The 15708-nt window shown below is 48.4% G+C and overlaps 1 protein-coding gene and 1 pseudogene across 1 annotated transcript in view; both read right to left on the reverse strand.

Moving 5' to 3' along the window:
* DUSP10 (dual specificity phosphatase 10) overlaps positions 1 to 15708 on the reverse strand; it is a 39464-nt gene that overhangs the window by 14720 nt on the left and 9036 nt on the right. The window lies entirely within an intron of this gene.
* Positions 5951 to 6066, reverse strand: LOC111729128 (annotated as a pseudogene).

Below are 15708 nucleotides of genomic sequence, written 5' to 3' on the forward strand. Positions count from 1 at the left end.
GAGGTCGTGAGGGTGGGGCCCTCACGAGGAGATTAGTGCCCTTACCAGGGGACACCAGTGAATTTGGTGTCTCTCTCTCTCCACCATGCGAGGACCCAGCGAGAAAGCAGCCGACCACAAGCCAGGAAGAGAGACCTCATCAGAACGTGATCGTGCTGTCACCTGGACCCCAGACAGCCAGCTTCTAGAAACGTGAGAAATAAATGTCCGTTGTTGTCTTAGCCGCCCGGTCTACGGCATTTTGTTACGGCAGCCCACGCCGACGACATACAGTACCACTTTTCATTTTAATTCTCAGCGGAGCTTACTTTTTAAAAATATAATTCTTCCTTTCGAAGAACCACACCAACACCTGCAGACTGACTGAGAACCTGGCCCCTGGGGGCTGACCCGAGTTGGTACCATATCTTAAAGTCAAAACAGGAATGGTCCACAGCCAGGATGGGATGCTTCCTAAAAGACCAGCATGCCCCCACAGAGAGAAAACCATGGAGCCTTCTAGAACCCACCAGCCAGCTGCAAGCACGGGGGCGTGTAGCTTTGAGATAGTTAAACCCTCCTGTGGATCAGCGTTGGCCCATGCCCTCCACGCAGCATTTATCTGAGCCAAAGAATATTTCAGCTGGAAGCTTTCTGTGTGTTTGGGAGGTTACTCTACACCACGTGAGGGCTCCACCTTCTCTGCTCACCTAAAAGCTCAATACCGGTTAATCCGCCAAGCCGATTAAGGGAGGTGGAAAAAAAAAAAAAAACCCCTGACATCCTACTGGAAGGCCGCAGACGGAAGAAGTAGCAGGAAAGTGCCATAAAACACGAAGCGAGATTTCCCCCAAGAGCTTAACCAGATACTCTCCACTATTGTGTAATTCTCTGAAGAGAGGGAAACGGTCTTTGCTTTCCAACGCAGAAGTTTAAATAATGAAGCACTGCCAAACAAACAAACAAACAGAGGAACGCCGGGCAAAGCTGCTCATTAACCAGGCCGCCCCGCAAGAGGGAAGCTGTTGCCTCCCCCGCCCGCCTCCCCTGGGGACCGATATTTATCTCAGACCCCAAATTAAACACATCACGACTTCACAGCAAAAGTATGCTTCCCAACGGGATTTAAGTAGAGTCCAATTAAATAAATCTCTGGAAATATCAAGAGCAAGCCTCGAGGGAGAGCATATTTCTACTGCGAAACAGTCCCAGTGGAAATTACATTCGCAGAAGGTCATCTAGAAACATCCATGGCGAGGGGAGGGGAGCAGAGGCAGGAAGCAAGGTGACGTGACACACCTTCCACACTGCAGTGCACGGCAGGGTCTCGCCGGAAATGCCGTGGACCTCAGCTCGCTCTGCGTGACACCCCCATGTCCAAAAGGACAGCTTTCAGGACACGCTGCTTCACTAGGGCCTGGAGGTCGGAGGGCTGTGGCCTCGGGAATTCAGGAAGTCGTAGGAGAGAGAACCAAGTGTCGACTTCGAAATGGGAATTGTTTTTACCGATCCAGTGTTTTCAGTTCGCAAAACGCACGGCGACAGCTTCCTCAAGTCACTGAGCTGAATTCTGTATTTGGCAGGAAGACTCGGCGAGCCCGCGCATGACCGGTCAAGTGCCAGGGAGAACAGGTGTGACTGCTGTTTGCACGAGGAGTCACCCAGCCAGCCGCACCAAGCTGTCAGGCTGCCCCGCGGGGGATAAGCGTGAACGGGTCCGCCCAAAGCCAGGTGAGGCCTCGGAGACGCACGAGGCTGCGTCTCTTCGACAGCGAGCGTGTCCCCACCTTCTGAGCTTAAGGGGGAGGTAAGGAAAAGGCCAGAACGCGTCTGAAGAGGCGGGCGACACGGAGGGCCAGCCAGGTAATGGTCAGTTCAACCTGGGAGATGCCGAAAGGGGAGATGGCCCGGGACGCACCCACATCCGACACCTCGGGCTTCTCGGCCGCACCCCCGGAGCCATGCCTGGCGCTGCGCAGGGTGTCAGAAGTCCCTGGCAGCAAGGACTGCGAAGGAAGCCCTTCTCTCCACGCCGAAGCGACGCTGGGCGCTCGCTCTGTGACCTCCGGGACCACCTGTCCCACACCAGGAGTCTGGCTCACCTGCAAGTTCCTCTCGATTCTCCAATCCGCATCGCTCTGCAGACTGGACGGACGGCAGCACAAACAGCTGCCCCTGATGCGTGTGCCCTGGGCGTCGGCTCCTCACACTTCTTTGCTTGTTTATTGTTATTACTAAAACGTGGACCCCAAGCATGCCAAGCCGCCGTGCAGACAGACGTCTGCGAGGAGCCGAGCGTGGTGGCTCCAGGCAGCGAGGTCGGCCGCCTTTGCACCCCACGGCCCAAGATCTGGGCAGAGTCGCCTCACGTTTTCACACCCTAGTCTCCTCCCTCGCAGGGCAGAGCTAACGAGCGTACCAACGGGCAACGATAGTTCTTGTGACAACTTCGCGAGCTAATACCGGTGGTTATGAATAGAAACTGAAAGGATTCACTGTTTAGCACCTAGAGAAGTACAGTAAGTCCTTACTTAACACCGTCGATAGGTTCCGCCACTCTAAAACGACAAACGATAAAACCAATTCTATCGCAGGCTAATTGATAGAAACCAGAGGTGAGTCCCTAGGGCATCTCATCTACATTACAAGGAAATGACGTTGAAGAAAACGACATTTTTCAAGGGCCTGCTGTACCCGGCTTGCATAGTAGCTGCTCATTAAATATTTCTAGATTAGATGACCTTGGGAACGAGACAAGAAAGGCCCAGTCAGTTTTAGACCATTCATTACGTGCTTAGAGCCTCCGAAGATAAATCTAATGAGAGAAAGAGGGAAGGATAAAGGGACATTAGAGGAAACATAGCAAATAAAACACTAAAGATCAACCTGAAATGATGCCACCAAGACAGGTACGGGGCCAGCCAGGTGAATTCAGCATGAGGACAAAGAAATCCTGTCACTCACCTGACTGGGAAGGAGGGCTGACAAGGCTCATGAAGAAAAGGTACCCTGCAGGAGTGGCAGGCCTGAAGTGTGACGAACAGCCACGCCCAGGGATGGTTGAGATTCAAGACAATGCACACCTGGTGGTCTTGAACCCCTTTTCCCATCTCCTTGTCTCCCCTGGGACATTCTGGATAGGTGATGAATGGTGCACATGGCGGGAGAAGCAGCCAGAAGCCAGGACAAAAGGCTGAGGTGGGAGCCCTCAGCCTGGGGGACATCAGAGATCGGTGGGAGGGGCCCCCGTGCAACTCAACACACATTTATTAAGCACGACGCACGGGCTGGGGGCAGAGTACAGAGTGTGCGAAGCTCAACAAGGCCCGGCTGGGCCCTCCCCGAGCGAGACGGCTGGCCCACTTAGACGTGGAGACAACAGAGAGATGACCAGGCAGTGTCTTCACCACCCCGGGGCCGGTCTCTTCTGCCTCCTGCTGAAGATTTGATTTACGATCAGGAATCCTGGGTTTCTCTCCTCTCTCTCGCTAGCCGTGAAACTTTGGGCAAGCTACTTAACCTTAAGGCTGTCTTAAAACATGATCCTATCACAGCGCTTTTTCTTCAAACACAGGGGTTTCGTCATCTCTAAACGAGGTAACATTATGGGTGGTCTCGAAAGACAGACAAGGGCCTCGGAGTCTCCGGTCCTTGCAAGGCGAGAAGCTCAGGGGTACAGCGCGAGAAGAGAATGCCTAATTTCTCGTGCCCCTTTAGGTGGTTCCGATAAACCCACTCTCCCTCTCGTAGAATCTGGGACCGACGCTGACACAGTTACTGTGAGTGGCAGGGAGGGCTGCCAGCGAGTTACCTGTCCCCAACCTTAAAGCTGAGCAGCTCTGAAGAGCAAGCCTGGCACAGCGGCAGTCTGCCAAGCGCCCAGGGCTGGCCCCGGTCACCCAGAAATCAGGTCATCTCGGGTATTTCGAGAGACCTCTGTCATAGCTCGAGAACACTTTCTGTTTCATTCCTGGTGTTCCCTGGTAAATGAATCTCCCCTTTGCAATAACTACAGAGCTTAAGTTTGTCTTTTCTTAGGAATGTGCCATCCAAGATGGCCCCAGGAAGTCCGGTAGGAATCCACTTTCTGGGAGCTGGTGACCTAAGACAGCTGCTCTGCCCAGGACGAGGGCCAGGCCTGAGCATGAACAGAAGGATAATGGTTAGCAAGTTGACAAGCAAGAGACAGGGAAGGAGCAACCAAACCAAAAAGCAAAATAAAACACGTGGGGTCATGGTTTAAGAGTCCAAACGAAAGCCCCCCAAGAAGGGCAATGGGGAGACGTGACAGGACACACACTGCAAAAGTAAGACGACGTGAATTATTGTAAAAAGAAAACACCATAAAACGCTCCTTACTCACATCATCACCGTCCACCAGCTTCCTCTAAGAAACTCATCCCCAACATCCATATGTAGGAATCTCTGGTCACGAAGAGGGGCCAGTACATATGTATATTACCATCACTCACGTGGGGAGCAAGGAACTAGGGGACCCCAAGAGCTGCAGGCTGGAGGGCACTGGGCGTGGTGGTATTGGAGGGACCCTATCTCCAGGCCAAGCCAGGCGGTCAAAAGCAGATGCTTGAAGACCGAGTCATTTTACGAGTCGAGAAGGTAGCTGGCCATTGTCACCAGGACACGGAATTAGAGGGACAAGCAAGTCAAGCTACTTAGCTTTCCCAATCGCTGGGCCACTAAAGCATCGATCAAAATGAAAGGCGGTCCGTCCTTGTCACTGCTGCACGGTTCTTACTCTGCTGACACATGGTCAGCACAGACTCCACAAGTTAAGGGCACAGTCCCCAACAAGACTGCCACAAGTCCAGGGTGCCCAACCACCCACACCTCTGACAATGGGCTACAAATTCTAAGATTTCCGTACCCCCTCAGTTTGGATAGTTTACTAGAATGACTCAGAGAACTCAGGAGAACACTATACTTAATACCACAATTTTATGATAAAGGATATAAATCAGAACCAGAACAAAGAAGAGACACATAGGTCAAGGTCTGGAAGAGTCCTGGACACTGAGCTTCCGTGCCCTGAGGACCTGCCACCCGCAAGCACATCAATGTGTTCATTCTTCAGGAAGCTTAACTGAGCCTGGGTGTCCAGAGTTTTTATTGGGGTTTCATTACAAAGGTGTGATGGAGTCGGCCATTGATCATGTGACTGAACTCGATCTCCAGCCCTGCTTTCTTCCCAGGAGGAGATCGGGCTAATACAAAGCACGCCCCCCCCCCCCACACACACACCCACACGGTGTTGATCTTTGTGACAACCCACCCCATCCTGAATCATTTCATTAGCATAAACTCGGAGATGATTAGAAGTTACCTCCCAGGAACCCAGGACACAAGCCAGACACATTCTCTATTATAGGACAATTCCGTAGTGGTAAAGCGTGAAGGCTCCAGAGTCGGATAGCTCTGAGTCTGGCTTTCTGCTGTGTGACTTTAGGCAATTTACCTAACCTCTCTCAGCCTCGGTTTCTTCATCTGAAATGTAGGATTAATAATACTGTTATTACTGCCCATAGACGAGCACCATTCGATAGAAATGTAATGCTAGCTACTATGTAACAAAAATTTTTTCAAGTAACCATATTTTAAGCAGTAAAATGAAACTGGTAAAATTAATATTAATAATATGTTTTACGTCATGGACATGGACAATGGACTAGTGGTTACCAGAGGGGAGGGGGGAAGGGAGAGGTAGACAGGGGAAAAAAATTCAAATCAATTCTTCAGTTAAAAAAATAAATACATACATTTTGTAAAATGATAATACACAAAAAAATAAAACCATTAAAAAATAAAAAATAAAAAAGTAATGTATTTTACGTGACTCAACATGTCCAAAATGGTATCACTTCAACACAGTATCAATAGTAAAACAATTATTAATAAAATATTTTACCTTCTTTTTCTATTTATTATGATTTTTTTTATTATTTATTATTAATTATGCCTACAGCACCTGGTCTTCCTAGGTAGTCTCCCATCCAAGTACTAACCAGGCCTGACCCTGCTTAGCTTCCGAGATCAGACATCGGGCTTGTTCAGGGTGGCGCGGCCATAGACCATGGACCGTGGCTCCACTGGGGCGTGAACCCAGGACCCTCTGCGTGTAAAGCAGACGTGCTCACCGCTCCACTGTGGAGCCGCGTCCATACCTTCTTGTTTTAGACAAAGTCTTTGGGATCCAGGAGGCATTTCACACATCGGCACGTCTCAGTTTGGACCAGCCCCACTTCAAGTGCCCTGTGGCCACGTGTGAGTCACGGCCACCACCCTGGACGGTGCAGGTAGAGAGAGCAACTCGCGTGATCCCATTATGCTCGTTACTACTCAGTGCCACCTCCTTCCCCGCTTTACACGTGGGAACTAAGATGGGTGCGCACACACGCAGAAGCGGTGACCAGCACCTTCGGTCCGAGGTATATGAGCCATCCACTGTCCGTCAGCTCCCAGCTGACATCAAACAGCCACTCCCCTCTCAGGGGAAGCGACACCTCAGCTCAGAGGGGTGGTCCAGAGCGCGCTCTGACTCCCGCACTCTGTAGCCCCCCAACACACATCTCATACTGGCGAGATCAAGTGACCTTGAGCAACGGCTCGCAATGGGAAAAGGCATCCTTAGAGGACCGGGCAGACAGATGGGGACACCTTGGGGAGCCCTGGACGGCTGAGGCCTGGGAGGAAGGCGACGTGCGGGGAGGAGCTTGGGATCATCGAGTCATGTGGAGCGGCCCCTCCTGGCCCCCTCTGGCCACCACCAAAGTCATCGCACAGCTACCAGCTAAGGGTTCCGAGCTGATGACCCCACCCCAACCCCCCACCCCGGAAAAAGCTCTGCAGCGTAAATCCAGGAAAATGTCTCGGCCCTAGTAGATGATCGATTTCCAGGTGATTACTTAGGCGGCTTTGTGGCATTTGACTGTCAGGCCCCAAAGCACTCTCTGAGTTTTCTAAAACGAGACGGATGTTAACATGAAAGCTCTGTCTCTTTAAGGGTGACCCCCACCCCCGTTCAGCTTCTCCCCACTTTTGCAAAGGAAAGCTGCCCATCACCTTCGATTCATTCAATTCATTCATTCTGCTGGGATGGGGGGGTGGGTTCCCAGCCACCCCCAAGGTAGCAAAGAAGAGGTTCACCTAATAAGGACAGACGAGTGCATTTTTACATAATACGCAAGATTAATAATAAATTCCATCCAATTCACATACTTTATCAAGGAAGACAAGCTAATTATCTGTCGGAGAATTAGCACCTATTTAAAGGGCATGTTACCTCAATTTAGCAAAAAGAGCTAATGGGAATAGTCTTTCCACTCTGACGGGCGTTTTTGACTGCGTTTGTTGAATACTCAGGAGACGTCGGCACTGCCCTAAAACCCCAAGGTTTAAAAAAAGGTCGGGGGGGGAGACACGAACACCAGCCACACGGCACCTGGCAGAGTGTCTTGCTCGTCCGTGGCGCGTGAAACGGCGGCCTTTCAAAGTGTCTTCCCAGCAGCATGAAGCGGGAGCGCCTCGCGTTTACGAAACGAGGCGCTGGCCCTGCCAGATCTGTCCCTTCCACAATGGCTTCCGTTTCCAAGAGCGCTGAGCGCTGCCACCATACTCCCCCACCCTGCCCACCGGCGCAGAATCTCGAGGCTGACAACGCAGACGCCTTAGGGGCTGTGTGCTGCTCCCACAATCGGAGACCAAGGCTAACGGCGTCCCTAAAAACTAATCGGTGTGATGGGGAGTTGGCTCTTGCATTCTGAAGAGAAAAGGAAGAATGAAAACGTGAAAGGAAATTAGGGTGAGTGGGGGGGAAGACATTGATTGATTTAAGCCGAAGGCGGCCGGCCCGAGCCTGCTTTCCTCCATCAGGGGTGCAGAAGATTCGAAACAAGGGAATTCCTCAAGAGTCGTCTCTTTTAATATCAAAACTCTGGAAATTATTCTTGCTTCCTTAGTAGGCAAATTAGTTAAGTAAACTGTGATACATCCATAGAATAAGATATGTTATAACATAAAAAAAAAAAAAAAAAAACTCTGATGACTATACAGGAAGCAAAAGTACGGGCAACATAAAGTGAAAATGAGTTTCAGTTTCTATATGAGAAATTCTGCAGAATATGCACATATATGGGTAAAGAATGAAGAGACTATGTAAAAATGAAACTAGGCCAGTCAGGGAGATTTGTATATCTTCTGGTTTTTTTTCTTTCTAAAATTTTCTTAATATTCCAACAATGGGTATACGATGGAGTCTTTGCTAAGACTTAATTTTATAAGATTTCCTTACATAGAAATAGAATACAATTTTCCAGTATGGCGCTGATTCAGTAAAAAGCACTGATGTAGTTATCCACACCCCCCCCATCCAGAAACACTGGGTTTTTCCAAATCTTCAAACGAACAATCTATCAAACATGGAGGAGTTTCTACTTACATTTCACCAGCGGCGATGTCAATTCATTTTACTAAACTATTTCACTCATGTATCCCTTGGATATAAACAGATAACGATGAATTATTATTTTAGACATTCAATGTTATAATTATGATAACTTTTCAATAAACGTTAGCTATTATGTGTCTGGTATTGTTTAAAGTACTTGTACATATATTATCTAATTCAATCCTCAATTAATCCCGTAGGAAAAGTGTCACGACCCTCCCTGTCTTACGGATGAGAAAACTGAGGTGCACGAAACTTGATTTGCTCAAGTTCACGCTGCTAATAAGGGATGAAGGCAGAATTCGCACTCAGCCGTCTGGCTCTAGAATCTGTGATGTTAACCTCCGCGCTCCGTCTGCTACATAGAAACACAAAGCCGCAGACGGATGCACTGAGAGTCACTGAACGAGCCCACTGCGAAGGTTAAGGGAGGGAACACAGGGAGAGACCGGGCCGACGCCGGGACCCACGGAATTGTGTATTGAATAACAACTCAGATACAAATCACAAGGTTCTACTCCCACGGGGTTTGGTTTTGTTTTGTTTTGTTTGAAATGACTGATTTAGAGTCAGAAAACACAGATCCTGTGCCAGGATCTGCTACCAGTTGTTCACATGCTCTTGGCTGAGTAATCAGTCTCTATATCTGTACAATGGGACGGTTGAGGAAAAGCTCAATAATTCTGTCTGAACGAAAGTTCCTCCCAACATAGGCTTCCAAGGGTCCGTTCTGCTAGCCTTCAAGGGTGTCGACTCTTCCTTTTCCAGGGTCTGGCCCTGCCACACTCCCACAGTACCTGAGCTGTATTTGGCTTCAACGTTAGAAGGGAAGAAGAAAGATAAGGAAGGAGAAGAAAGTCCAAGGGAAAAAACAATATAGTATCATTTCCACCCAATCAGATGTCTGTAAACTTATCCCAGAGAATTAACTTTCCCAAAGAGTAATGGTCACCTACTGGAGATTCTTTCTTCATACACTTCAGGGGGGAAAAAAAAATCTATAGTAAATTAATTATCCATACTAATAGAATGGATAATAAATACAAGACACAAATGACCAAATGCTTTAGGGTATTAGAGTCTTTGGGAGGTAGTTAGACATATTCCTTCTTACTCATCATATTGAACTTGGCACCTGTCTTTCTTCTCACTCATCTACTTCCCAGTCTAGAACGGGAGTAAGCACATAAACGTGCGGGAGAAGGCAGCATCGCCCTTGAACGCCCAGGCTACCAGGAGAACGCATTCTTGGGTCTCTGCACTGAAGATGCACAGAGCAGAAGCAGAACAGCGCCGACCCCAGGCTCCGCCAGGCACGACGAACTGAGTGACTGTGGACGAGTGCCCGGACCTCTCTGAGCCTCAGTTACTCATATGTTAAGGGAGAGTTATTATGAGATACAGTGCTCCAAGCACAGAGTTCGGTATATATTATGCATTGCATAAATGTTAGAGATAACTATACAATGTCCAAATGTTCCTGTAATCAATCTGTTACTCCTTAACAGCCACTGCCATGACCACCGTTCGAAGGTTCCAGAAGCTGGGGTATAATTCGAGCAGGGTCGTCAGAAAGCAGACGCAGAGAAGGCCACCCTTCTTAGCACTGAATTTTCAGTGGAGGACACACCAGAAAAAAGGGGTGAGGAGGGGAGCTATAACTCAGGGCATCACAGAGGTGAAAGCGCCCACTGGGGCGAGACACACGGCTCACTCATAAACAAGCACGTGGCCAGCCTGGGCAGAACTTGGGCTTTGAAATCATAGAACCGGGTTTCAGCTCTTGTTCTCCAGCTCGACTGGTTAGTAACACGGGGGCAATATCTAATCTGTTCCTCGGCCTGGCATCTGTCAAGCTGGGGACCTGATACCTGTCTCAAGAAGTCGAGCTGAGAAATGAATGAGACACGTATATCAATGACAGCCCGGTGCCTAGCACAGAGAAAGCTCTTGGCAGCTATTAATTTTGTCCTCCTAACAATCTGGAAAATAATTTTCTAATTTCAAGGAAGATAGGTTGGTCAGTACATGTGGTTAAATGGTATTCTGCTGTCAGATTAAAATATCATTTCATGAGGACCATAAGACCATTCTTATAAAGTCTTATCATAAAAACGTGCTATTTTAATAAGGCTAGAAACACAAGACCCAAGGAAATGTCCCTTAGGGCTTCAAGGAACACCCTCTTCCAAGTCTGTGTCTGCTGCTATTATTTTGAGAGAGAAGCGGGCGCTCTGTGATAACGAATAATGATAACTCGCAGTCTTCAACACTGGAACTTGGAACTCAAGTTCAGAAGCCAGAAAACTCTGTCGCTGTGACCGTGACCCTGAGCGTGCCCTCTGAACTCACACTGTTTTGTACTCTCTGCTCCCCCCGCTCTTCCTCCGTCTGCTCCCAATTTGTTTTTCCCCTCACTGGCCAGTAGCAACAGCTGGTACTATTTAGCCCAGTGGTGCTGTACCTTGAGGCCATGATTCAAAGCATGGGGGATTATTTCTTCCATCGAATAAACATAAAACAGTAAAGACCTGGATGGCGACGCTCCGATGATGCAAAGCCGTGACTGTCTCCTCACCTGGGGACACTAAATGGGACCAGCTGAGCTGACATTATAATGGGAGAGGTTTAAGCTCCTCAAAAGGAAGGGCGGCCTGATGCGAACACCTGGGGCCCACAGTCCCATCGACTGCGGGCTTCATTGAGAAATGGACAGCAGCTGCCTGCCGGGGGTGGGGGCCCAGCTCCGTGGTCATCAAAGAAAACAAAACCCTTTGTTGAAACACTCAGGAAGCGTTTGGCTTTGTCCCGTTTTCCATGAAATTCGAGTCTCAGAGGGTGAAAAAAAGATGAGCAGGCTTTCGCTGCAAATAAAACGTTAAGGGCACTACAGATACTTGGATGAATCCGCAAACCCTTTGCTTCCCTCTGCCAGAGAGAGGGCATCAGGTCACAGCCTCTGCCTTACGTGAAAGCACCAGGTGACAGAGCCCACCTCCTCATCCAAAAGCACAGGCTCACGGTTCCTTTTCCTCTAAATTCCATAAAATGTGCATCTTGCTGGAGTGAGGGAGTGAAAAAAAAAATATATATATATATAATTTTATATATATAATTTTATATATATATATAATTTTTTTCCTCCAACTTTTAAGTAATAACACGATACAGACATAACCTGCAAGAACAAAAAAATGCTAAATCTTCCGCTTGGTTTATGGATGAAACAGCCAAAGAGTCAGACTTCACAGTCAGAACGGATACGACATCGACTTGAACATAAAACGTACATTTTTAAGTGTTCTACAGTCAAATTCAGGCTGTATTCACACTCATCACGTTTTCCCCGCTCCGATTTTTCTGCAGTGTAAGTTCTACGACCTGGATGTGGCATGTACAGTACCCAGAAACACCGCCAACGAAAACCTGCCCAAGAGGGACCCGCGGCCGGGGCGGGAAGCGGCCCAGCTGTGAACGGCAGACGTGTGTTCGCCCAGCCCTGTCCCTCAGCGCGGTGTTTCATCGTACTTGCAAACTTTTTTTTTCCCTAAGTAGGCTAAAACTTTCTTTTTGAAATGTCCTTTACATACATCGCTTGTTTGCTCAGCGTGTCCTTTTCACAGAGACAAATCATCACAGGCTTTGTTCCCGCCCATGACATGCCCACAACTAGTGAGGTCCAAATGACAAAGTTCCACGCTAACACACAGAGGTGGAGTCCTGTCGGCCCTCAGGAGAGAGAGAATATATATTTCCTTTTCTATTAAAAACCAGCACATTCTTTTTTTTAAGCCATTTCCTTTCAGATCAAGACTATGGAAAAGAAATTCTGCTGGCCCATGAAGATGTGCTTAGCAGAGGCCAGACCCTACCATGCCAGGGGGACAGAAAGGACAGAAAGGACAGACACCACGCAGACATGTACTTCCCTCAGAATGACATTTCCTAAAGACGGACCGCTCCCCAAACAAGATTGTGGGTGCACGGCAATGAAGAAGACAATCTAAATTGTCTTCTAAGATAAGGACCTAATCTTAGATTTAGGTCCTTATAGTTCTGGACTGAAATCTGAAAATTCAACCAGAAAAGGTATCGATACTCAAAATGATTGATTATATACGTTATCTTATTTCATATCCGTACGCTATATATTAGATACTGTTATCATTAGATAATAACACACACAAAAATCTATTGATCGGGCAAGACCCATTTTAGCACTAAGGACCAAGGCTCTACGATGAATAACGTGTGTGACCTTGAACGGGTGATAACTCTTCTAGGCTCCGCTTCTACAGCTGCATCATGAGAAGACCAGGTCAGGACGAAGCTCTCAAACCCGGCTGCACCGTTACAATCCCCGGCGAAGCTTTAAAGCTCCTGGGAAGCAGGCTCCTCCCCAGACCAACCGAATCAGACTCTCTGGAGCTGGGACATGAGCCTCAAAGGTTTCACATTGCCCGGCCGACCCCAGTGGGCAGCCTGCGGTGGAAACCACGGGCCCAGAGGACCTCGGAGGTCACTTCCTGTTCTCAAAAGTGAGTGAGATTCCTGAGTTCGAAAAAGGTGACATGGCCTCCCCTGGGGTTAGAATTTCCACCTTAGTGTGTAGTGTATCCTCGACTGCCTACTTGGAGTAAACTGAGCATCACAAATCAAAACACTTTTATGCCCAAACTGCTCCCCAGCAGTGCTGTGGCAGGGAGACCCGGCTGCTGAGGACAGTCTAAGGGAGCAGAGCGGTTTCTGTTGAAAACTCACACCTAGCTCCCTCGGGTGTGTGTGCTCCCTCGGGTGCGTGTGCCACAAGGCTGTGGCAGAGAGTTCTCTGTTCCGAGATTTTGTCGCAACTCCCTTCCCCGGCCTTGCTTTTTCTAAGATCATTATCTTCCACTGCCAGGAGAGGAGTTTCCTGAACTTGTCCTTGACACGCCAGATGGTTAACTTAACCGATCTGAACTGGTAGCGCCTAGTGGTTCCTATTTAGCTCCCACAGTGCTGTGCTTAGCACAGAGTGTCATCCCCCACCACACCAGAAAAGCCACACGCCTGATGTCAAACGTAAGAGGTTTCGAAAAGGTGTGGGGGTTGGGGAGCAGGGCCCGATTTATTGACAGCTGTCTATGTGCCAGATGCTTTATTTACGTTATCTCGGTTCATCCCGTGAGGTTGAAATTATCTCTGCTTTACAGTGGAAAAAACCGGGGCTCCGTGAGAGAGGCTGAGCTGCCCGAAGATGCCTGCGGGTGGGCAGCGGAGCAGCCTGGGTTCGATCCCACGCGTAAGTGAGCTAAACTGTCCTCTGCCGACCACACAGTGAATGGGGAGCAGACGGAGCAAGAGCAGAGATGGGGGAGGGAGTTCGCTTATCTCTTTTCACTTACATTTTCATTCGGAAGGAGGGCGGCCTCCTCAGAGCTCAGAGAGCACAGGCAGCTGTGAACCAGTTCACGGAAAAAGCTCGAACTCGCCTGAAAAACACGAGCCTGCCTTTCGATAACCTCCCTGCTTTTTCCTTCACAGTCCACCTCTTCACGGCCCAAAGCTTCAAGAACTTTCCAACATGGAGCACACGGCCACCTCCTTCCACCTACCCTTTTATAGTCAGACTGGTCCTTCATGCCCAAAATAAATCAGCCTGAGGAGAGGCCAGAGAAAGCAAAGCTTAATAGTTTTGTACTTTCATTATTAAGTTATGGGACATGAGCTGGACAGATTTACCATCACGTTTTTATAAATTCCCCTACAAATAAATAATTCTAGGATAGGCCCAAATGACTCCGGCCTCTTGACCCAGCATGTTTTTGTAATTACTTGGCACTCCAACTGGATGCTACTTAAATTAGGCAACAGTCACCAAGTTATTTTTAGGCCATAGCAACACACACACACACACACACACACACACACACACACACACACACACACACACACAGAGCTACACCTAGCTTGTTCTTTGCACTCCTTTTGAAAAGGAGCGCAAGTTGTCTTTTTATCGGAACCACTAGTTCTGTTCAACCAATAGTAACAATAATATTAAGGTACATTTTGGGGTGCTTAGCAGGTGTGAGAAACTATTTAGAAGCTTCCACACGTTAATTCATTGACTTTAGGAAAACTGAACAATGAGAGAGCTACTGCTAGCATATTTTCTTTTCGTAAAGGAAGAAACTAAGAAAGTAAGAGATTAAACAGTTTCCTCAGTCAGGGGCCAAGACGGGGACTCAGACTAGAACTGCTGACCTCCCCCACCGCGAAGCTGATGTTCAGTACGCTTGGGTGGTAAACAGAGGCTCAGAATAACAATGAATGGAAAGTTTGAGAATGTACATGTGCCCTCACGGCACCCCTGAAAGAAAGGAGGACGCTTTTGTCCGCACCCCCCCCCACCCCCCCGCAAAACAAAACAAAGTAGAAACAGAAAACTTTTTCACAGGGTCTCTGACTTCTGAGCATCGCCACCGCTGTGTCGGCAAACTCAACATGGCCACAGGTGTTTACTGCGGGGCCCACGTTGTCTGCGGAAGAAACGCCACCCATGTCACTCATTTCAGGAGCCCCACTGGAGAGTCTGATAGTATGAAAACCGAACCCCGCATGGCATCGAACGTTCTCTGTGGATCGGCCTCCTGAGCTGACTTTCTCTCCTACCCCTGTTCCGCGGTGAACGCCTCTGGCACAGAGGTAGGCCTGCCGGACACTGGAGCAGACAGTGTCAGTTTTGTGACAGCACAGAGTGAGCACAGGCATGGACCCTGACATACCCCTGTGGAAGCGGGAGCTACAGACACCCCCAAGGGAGGGCAGCCTCCCAGGAGACCTGACACCAGTGAGTCAAAGTGCAATTCTACATTCGAAAAACTCTCAGAAATGGGCCCGCGATACCCAAGTATTTAAGAGTGCAAACGTTGGCCACGCTATACTATAAAACGTCCCAGCCTTATTAATTTTCAAGCATTAAGTAGAAACATGAAACATATTTACATACATTAAAATGTTGTCTATACTATAAAACATTTCAACCAAAAATAGAAAAGAAAGCAAATAGAGACAATAACTGTTGAATCTGGCAATGGGTATATGGGAGCTCGTTATAGTCTTTTCTACTTTTCTATTTGAAAATTTTTCCAGTGAAAGTTTTAAAGGCATAGACCACCTTGAAGAAGGAGGCCGCAGCAGCACATCCTGTCCTACGTAGGCAAACGATGAGTTAGTTCCCTGAGCCCAGCCTTGCTAAAAAGAGAGGGAGCCTCATAAACATCAAAGTC

This window comes from Pteropus vampyrus, unplaced genomic scaffold, assembly GCF_000151845.1.
Source record: "Pteropus vampyrus isolate Shadow unplaced genomic scaffold, Pvam_2.0 Scaffold248, whole genome shotgun sequence".
Taxonomy (NCBI): Eukaryota; Metazoa; Chordata; class Mammalia; order Chiroptera; family Pteropodidae; genus Pteropus; species Pteropus vampyrus.